The 8,467-nt window shown below is 38.0% G+C and overlaps 3 pseudogenes across 1 annotated transcript; 1 reads left to right on the forward strand and 2 right to left on the reverse strand.

Moving 5' to 3' along the window:
* Positions 1-524: 524 nt before the first annotated feature.
* On the reverse strand, positions 525-1,698 carry LOC111302223 (PRA1 family protein B3 pseudogene; annotated as a pseudogene).
* A 296-nt stretch (positions 1,699-1,994) lies between these two features.
* Positions 1,995-4,783, forward strand: LOC111301493 (exocyst complex component EXO70B1 pseudogene; annotated as a pseudogene). The gene has a single exon (XR_016328364.1). The product of XR_016328364.1 is annotated as an exocyst complex component EXO70B1 pseudogene (transcript).
* A 152-nt stretch (positions 4,784-4,935) lies between these two features.
* On the reverse strand, positions 4,936-7,477 carry LOC111301494 (GDSL esterase/lipase At2g30310 pseudogene; annotated as a pseudogene).
* Positions 7,478-8,467: the final 990 nt, after the last annotated feature.

The following is an 8,467-nucleotide window of genomic DNA, read 5'->3' on the forward strand; positions in this document are numbered from 1 at the left end:
CAAAATTAAATAAATCAAATTAATCTAACTAAATTTACTCAATTTTAATCGATTTACTCGATTCAAATTGACTTTTATTCTCCATTTACCATGAGAGTGGATTTTGTAAACCCATTTCATCATTTCTAGTTTTGCTTTATTTTCCTTATTTGAAAAAGCTAGATTAGTAATCGAGAATTTAATGTGATAAAAAATGATAAAAAATAATAATAATACGAGTTAAATTTAAAAAAAAAAAAGTTTAATAAAAATAATATATTTTTTATCAATATATATTATAATATATAATTTTTATGTAAAATATAATGTTAATATATAATTATTAATTATATTTTTATAAAATATAATGTTAATATATAATTATTAATATTTTGCGAACTACGTGAATTGTTTGATTTAATATAAAATTGTCAATATTTTAGACAAAATACACCAATTATGGGATCCAATAAAATCAATGAGAAATGGTACCAAAAAAAATTAAAACAAAGTTGTATGTAGCGTCATACAACTTCATACGATGCTTAATGTAATAAATCCTGCCATAAAAAATAAATAATAAAAAAAAAAACAACAACAACGACAACAAATAATCCACGTTACAAGAAAAATCTAAAATCCTTCGTAGATCCATATCTGCCCAAGAAGTTAGATCCACAATCCTAATTCCTTAAAAAGAATAGAAGCAATGAATCGTAGTAAAATAGAGAACCCCGTAAATTAAATGCTCATACGCGCGACACAATAGCAGGAGCCGCGGCGGCGGCGGCGGTAGCAGCAGATGAAGCAGCACCGCTAACAAACGAGAACAACCCCGAACTCAACGGCTCCTGTTCATCAAGAAATAGATCCTCCGGCATCCTAAAGGCACCGTGGGCTGACACAATCCCCAGCCCCATCATGATTCCGGATATCAATAGTGATCCCAAGCTCGTCAAAAATATCACCACCACAGTTAATGCCACCAACATCGCCAGCGTTTCTCTATCCGAGTACGTTCGGCCCCATATCACCAGTGTCTGGTCCGAGGGCCGCAGCGCGTAGAGGAACAGCCACGCCGAGATGAGTGACAGCAGGATTATGAGGGAGAAAGGGTGGGAAATGAGTGAGAAGGCGAGTACACCCGCGAGTATGGTGAGGTAGTTGGCTCGGAAGTAGGAGAAATTCTTGCGTAGTCGTGAGGTGGCATCGGAGAAGGAGGCTGGTTTAGCGAAGGCAGTATGGTCAAAGAGCTCGGTCCAGGGACGGCAGTGAGAGAGAGCGTGGCGGACAGAAGCGGAGATGCGCGTGAGAATGTAGCGGATATTCGGGGTGGTGGTGGAAGGTTTAGATTCGGCGTTGGGCTCCGATGTTGAGACTGGGAGTATTGGAGTAGAAGACATTGCTATAGTGGCGATGAAGGAGAAATTTAAAGAAATGTGAAAGACGATTGGAAGAAATTTGGTTGATTATGTTTTGAGCGGAGGTATAGTTGAGATTTGATTTTGAGAAACGTATATAAACGCACGGTTTCTAGGATTACCTTCTTTTTTTTTTTTTTCTTTTAAGAGACGCGAAATTCAACTGAATTTTGGTGGGTTTCAAACCGTTGATGATGGAATGAACGGGTATGAGCGAGTTTTCTTATATATAAATACATTTCAAATGTAAAGTAGAGATTCCTTTTCGCTTGCGTTATCAGTCACACAACAGGTTGAGAAGCGAAAGAAAAGGGAAGGAACACGAGGGGAGGAAAGCAATAATTTTCCAATTAAATGCATTTCTTTTTCGAAATTAAGATAAATTTAAATATAGAAGAAGCCCATTGGCAAAGGCCTTGTCTAAATCCAGTGGGCTGCAAACATATAACAAGGAGAGTTAACAATAGGCCCATCAGACATGAAGTTAATTTTGGGCTTGAATTAAAGGGACGTTCCTGAACTACTAGCAATGAGTTGGTAAGGTGAAAATGTTTCTGCTTTATCAACAACAACAGAGGCTTTAAAATTTGATGGAATGTATGAAAGAAGGGCTATTTTTTTTTTTTTTGTTGTAAAAATTTTTATTTACACTTTAAAAAGAATATAAATAAAATAAAAAGAAAGATCAGATTGTGCTTTTATCTTGGTCCCTGTAGAAGTTGAATTTTCAGGGATTTTGTTTAAGTTTGTGAATTTGAGTTTCTATGATCTTACCAACTATAATCACAACTCCTGATCGATTGTTTTCATTGGTTAAAAAGAAAAAGAGTGGGAGCAAGACGAGTTATCCAGTTCATTGGTGGAAGGACAACCCCAGACTCTATTTGTCCAAGTCGCTACCTTCACTTATTCTAAACCAAATCAAACGGATTTGGAAAACTCCAAAGCCCACCAATCTCACTTTCTTTTTCCTTCTTTTTTTTCCAATCACCTCGCTTTAACTGCTTTTCTCAAACCGCGTTTCCCAAGGTCTTTTCCGTCATAATCACTGTCACTTTCACTCTCCCTCCCAACTTCTTTTCTCATTTTCCCCTTCACCTCTATAAAAACCCTGAAAACTATTTTAATTATATTCAAAAAGAGAAAAGCCCGGCCGAGAATATTGTCTCTCATTTGCTAATGTTGAAGCAGGGTTGATAGAAGAAGACAAGAAAAGGGATTAGTGTTTTTGAGCATGGCTGACAACGGTGAAGAAAAGCTGTTAGCGGTGGCAAGGCACATAGCCAAGACGCTGGGCCAAAACGACACCATGGCGGACGATATTTTGCAGATCTTTTCAAACTTCGACCGCAGATTTTCTCGCGAGAAGTTGTCTGAGAAAATTGTCCACGAGGACCCCCATGGATGCGCCACGCTCGACCGAACCCTCAAATCCTTGGACCGCCGTATCTCCCGATACGTGGCTGTTGATCATCCCATCTGGGCTGACAAGGCTGATTCTTCCGCCTTCCTTGACGCTATTGACGAGTTGATTGGAACGATCAGAGACTGGAGCCCCATGGCCGCTGAGAAATCCATTGGCGCGTATCTTGTACGCGCGGACGACTTGATGCAACAGGCTATGTTCCGCGTAGAGGATGAGTTTAGGTGTCTGATCGAGCGAGGTGCTGAGTCATTTGAACTGAGTCGAAACAACAACGAGTCAACAGGGAACTTATCATTCGATTCAGAGGACGAAATTGAAGAAAACGAAGAAGGAATTCTTTACAACGGTGCGGATCTTGATCACCAGATCCCCATTGCTCAACCGATAACGGACTACGACATCGTAATCGACGCGCTTCCATCGGGGACTATAAACGACATTCACGAGATCGCCAAGCGCATGGTAGCCGCAGGGTTCGGAAAAGAATGTTCTCACGTTTACAGCACGTGCCGAAGAGAGTTTCTCGAAGAGAGCATCTCGAGGCTAGGTTTACAAAAGCTGAGCATCGACGAAGTCCAAAAAATGCCATGGCAAGAGCTAGAAGACGAGATTGAACGCTGGATCAAAGCCGCAAACGTCGCGCTTCGCATCCTCTTCCCTAGCGAACGCTGGTTATGCGATCGCGTCTTTTCTGGATTCTCCTCCGCTGCTGATCTTTCCTTCATGGAAGTCTGCCGTGGCTCCACCATTCAGTTACTTAATTTTGCTGACGCAATTGCTATTGGAAGCCGATCACCGGAGAGACTTTTCAAAGTTCTCGATGTGTTCGAGACTTTGCGGGACTTGATGCCTGAATTTGATTCTGTTTTTTCGAATCAGTACTGTTTGGTTCTTAGAAACGAAGCGGTTACCATTTGGAAGAGGTTAGGAGAAGCAATTAGAGGGATATTCATGGAATTAGAGAATTTGATTCGGCGGGACCCAGCCAAGGCAGCTGTTCCTGGTGGCGGACTTCATCCAATTACACGTTATGTAATGAATTATCTCCGTGCCGCATGTCGTTCGCGACAGACGTTAGAACAAGTTTTCGATGAAAGTAATGTGGTTGTTCCACCTAATAAACTTGATGATAGAGGATCATCTTCGTCTTCAATGTCGGTTCAAATGGCGTGGATTATGGAGCTTTTGGAGAGTAATTTGGAGGTAAAGTCGAAGATTTATAGGGACTCTGCTTTGTGCTCTGTTTTTATGATGAATAATGTAAGATATATTGTACAAAAAGTGAAGGATTGTGAGTTGGGGTCACTTTTGGGTGATGATTGGATCCGAAAACACACTGCAAAAGTCCGGCAATATTGTACAAATTATCAAAGAAGTTCATGGAATAAGATTCTGGGAACGTTAAAGCTTGACAATTCCTCCTTGGCTTCGAATGCGATTGCCAAGTCTATGAAGGAGAAGATCAAGTCATTCAATTCACAGTTTGAGGAGGTACGTAAAACTCAGTCTACATGGGTTGTATTCGATGAGCAGCTGAGAGAAGAGTTGAGGATTTCAGTGTCTAGACTTTTGTTACCAGCCTATAGAAATTTCATTGGGAGGTTACAATGCATTCCTGAAATTGGGAGGAATGCCGACAGGCTTATTAGGTATGGTCCAGAGGATATTGAGGCTAGGATTAACGAGTTGTTTGAGGGAGGCAGTGGGTCATCTGGTGGCAGGAAGTAAAATAAGCTGCAGGTAGTTAATGGTAGTCTAAAATGATTTGCAGTAATACTGGGTGTTTGTAATGTATTTAGCACAGTTTTTCTTTTTCTATTTGTGAATCAACTCAGGGATAGTTTGCCTGTGTGTTAAACAGAATGGTATTCTGGTCTCAAGTTGTATTATAATCTTGCAGTGTTTTCTTCATTCTGTATATAGCAAATATAGTCATACATGAGGTATTATCATCTGAGGAATTCTTGTTACAGGTATTTTTCTGAACTGCTACTGCTTTGGAACAAAATTAGATCAAATGAAGTCCAAGCTATTTTTTTTTTTTTAGTTATTTGGATGGATAATTGGAATGACTTGCACATCTAATAGTCAGATTGTACAAGCTGATTCATTAAGTGTTGTTGTTTCCTTAGGTAGGATCTGTTAAATTGGGAAGTTTCCTTGTCTTAGCTGGGTAATTAACACAAATCGTTTGGACATCCTGCTGTAGGCAAGTTTTTTTTTTTTCTTTTTAAATGAAAATGCCATTTGGTTCTGGAATTGTTAAAAGTCCTGTTCATGCTTTTATATGGTATTTGATATATATTAGTATTTGATTAGTGCGAGATTCATTTGTATGGCTTCTGCTTCCATAAAGAATAGGAGTCGTATTCAGGGGAGGATCTTGGGCCAATAAATAAAGTTTTGGGATTGACCATTTTCTGCATATATGCTAAAGGATATAACCTTATCGAAATTACTCCTGTTCTGACCAAGCTTGGAATGATTTCTTCACAAAATTAGCGTATTATCCTATTAGAAGAAGGAATGAGTCCTTCATCCATACTGTTTTATACTTAATGCCAACTATCCCGTGCCTTGGTTACTTTCAAGCATTCTCAGTGAAGCCATTTAATGCAGCGTCTTGTCCCTATCTGAGCTACAATTCGTTTATGGTTATGAGTTAATGTTATTGCATCCCACCCTTATTGAGATTAATTCAATTGACTTTTGCTTTTTTTTTTTTTCTAATACTTTCTCTCTGCCTGTATCATCTTGGGAATAACTATGGTGCAGCGTGAAAAAAAAAGACATCGTTTATTTTTAATTATTATTTTATTTTTTAATTCTGGATAAATGGGAAAAGGAAAAGGAAAAGAAATACCAAAGCAGAAAGAGAGGTGGATTGAATAAATCTGGATCAGGTGGCAAAAGAAGCCAAGAAACTTCCGGGACGGTTTCTGCTTTTTAGGTTCCTCGAGTCTTGTTGTGCCCTGTGATTTGGTATTGTGGGTCCAATGTCTCTCTTACAATTGAAAAAGATTTGACGAGCTGAAATCGATAAAGATATAGAAGCATAAATTACCGAATCAAATACTCTATTTTCCTTCTTATATGACCTGGTCCAAAATCCAACTAACAGAATAAATCATGATGAAAGCTATGGTCTTCGGATGGTTTATTCAGCAACAGAAAAGATCAAAGAAAAAGAAAGAAAGCTATGGTTGATGTCATTTATTCGACTAAAAACTTTGATCACTGGATTCTTTGACGGATCTGGTTCTCCAGGAAATCAGCCAGGGCTTTGTAAGCTGCCTCGCTTGGATGAATGCTATCCCAAAATAAGAACTGAGAAGGCGTTCCGCATGCAGAAGTAATTGGATTGCACAAGAATGCCGCTTCCACTAATCCAGTCCCGCAGCATCCTCTGTTTGTGTTTGTGAAACCTGCGTCACACCTCACAGAATGATTCCTCAAATTTTCATTCCCATGAAAAATACCGACTTGGACATGTTAAAAAAGGCATATTGTTTTACCATATTTTTGTGGATTGTTGACCATGTCGATTAAAGGTGTATATACATCAGCATATACAATTCTGCTCCCTGGAAGCGACGCCTGCAGTTGTGGTAACAAGTTCACAAGCTTTTGATTGTAAGACCGAGCGTCTGCATTGTCATCCTCCAAGCATGTTCGATCAAGGGGCTGCTTAAGTCTTAACGTGATTAGAACTGGAAGACAACCCATTGGAGGAAGCCCTGCTATAACTATTGTGCGACAACCCTGATTGTATAGTTCCTGCGTAAACAAATGGAAGTTACGCACCCTGTTAAAAACAGAACCTAGAGGAAAATTTAAATATTGCTTTTTCTTTTTTTTTTGGAGAGACTTTAATTTGATATAACCTTGACATAGTCTTGTATTGCATTTTGCAGAAAATCTTGATATCTGCTTATGTCAAACTGCGCTTTCCGGAAAGGGAAGAGGTAGTAATTGAAACCTAAGTCATTAGTTCCTGCACTTATAACTACCAAAGAATTTCGAATGATGTTTTTAGCTTCCGTGTTACCAACAATCCTACTAAGCTTTGCCGTATAACTCTTGAATTGATCCAGTTGCTTGGACATTGGGATGACTCCTGTTGCAACAGTGGTAAGATCGTCATATCCGGATCCTGCTGATGCAAAACTAACACCAGTTCGAAGGTCATCATTTGAAAGATTTGGGTCTAGAGAAGGAGGGACAGTTTGTTTTATGCCTAGAAAGCTAGCAACAAAGTCTGGAATGAGTTTTCCATTTGAAAACCTCCCAGTAGGGACGTGACCTGGGAAATCTTGGCCATATGGAAGATGGTTTCCTCTAAAAATCGTATTTATAAAGTTGTTATTCCCAGTATCAACCGTGGAGTCACCAAAGATGAGAATGGAAGTGAAATTTGGCAAGGTTGCAGCCCTCGTGAGATTGCATGTGCTGATGATTATTTGCATCAGTATTAAGATCAGGAGTACTGTAGGAGCCATTTTTAACTCGATCTCTTTGGAAAGAATATATGAAGCCTTGGTATTTATTTGTAAGACAGCTAGTGAGATGGCTGAAGTATATAATTTTCCTATGACATTTCTATATATATACACACATTTACAAATAACAAGAAATTTCATTTATGAGTTCTAAGCTGAAAAAATCTGACGTTTAAAATTTTAAATAACGGAAAATGAAGCAAAACATTATCTTTAACTCGAGCTGATCTATCAGATATATCCAGAAACCAAAACCTAGGAGGTTTAAAACAGATATCCAAAACCTAGAAGGTGGAAAGAAGAACAATCCTAAACTAATTAATCATAGTAATAACAATGTTAAATACGATGACCAAAAAATTGAATATTGGAGACAGATAGAGAGAGTGAGGATAAAGCATAACGCAAGTTTATTAACATATATAGCCGTTTGTTTTAAAATTTAAGTTAGAGAACCAGCAAAAACTAGTCAAACAATTTAATAGAATTAATTTATATAAGTGCAATTAACTATTACTTCATAAATTACTGCTTTTAAAAAAATAATACCCTACTGAATATCTTCAATCTAATTTTTTTTTTTTTTAAATTTTCACTTATAGTACCAGTAATGGGGTACAACCAGCTTTTGTAACTCCTATGTTTATTTACTGCATTAATGTTAGCATTTCCCATGTTCGATATTCCATCTTGAATCCTGATAATAGACTTGGAAAAGATTGAATGTAGCAAAATTTGAAATTCTAATTCTTAAGTTGAAGGGGAAAACAAACGCAATTTCGCATCCAGTACCATGGAGAAGAATATGTGGAAATGTTCATTCTACTCATCATGTGGGTTGTTTTGTCTGAGTGCAAATAGAAAGATTCGATGGTTGTCATAATACAATAACGTGGAGTTGGGGAACACTTCCTTCTCCGTTCATTAATCTCGCCTATCTATAGTCCAATCACAAAAAAAAACAAAAGGGTTTTAGGCTCTTGATCAATATTATATATAACCTAAAATTTATTATCAATTAATGTTCTTAGAATATAAATTAATTTAGAATAAATAAGTTATTTAGGGTCTTTTCTTGACCCACAGTTCCCTCAAGCTTCTCTAGGTAACTCCTAAATAGCTCAATTTGCCCAGAGAAAAGG

This window comes from Durio zibethinus, chromosome 15, assembly GCF_047325235.1.
Source record: "Durio zibethinus cultivar Kanyao isolate XHJ-2024 chromosome 15, ASM4732523v1, whole genome shotgun sequence".
NCBI lineage: Eukaryota > Viridiplantae > Streptophyta > Magnoliopsida > Malvales > Malvaceae > Durio > Durio zibethinus.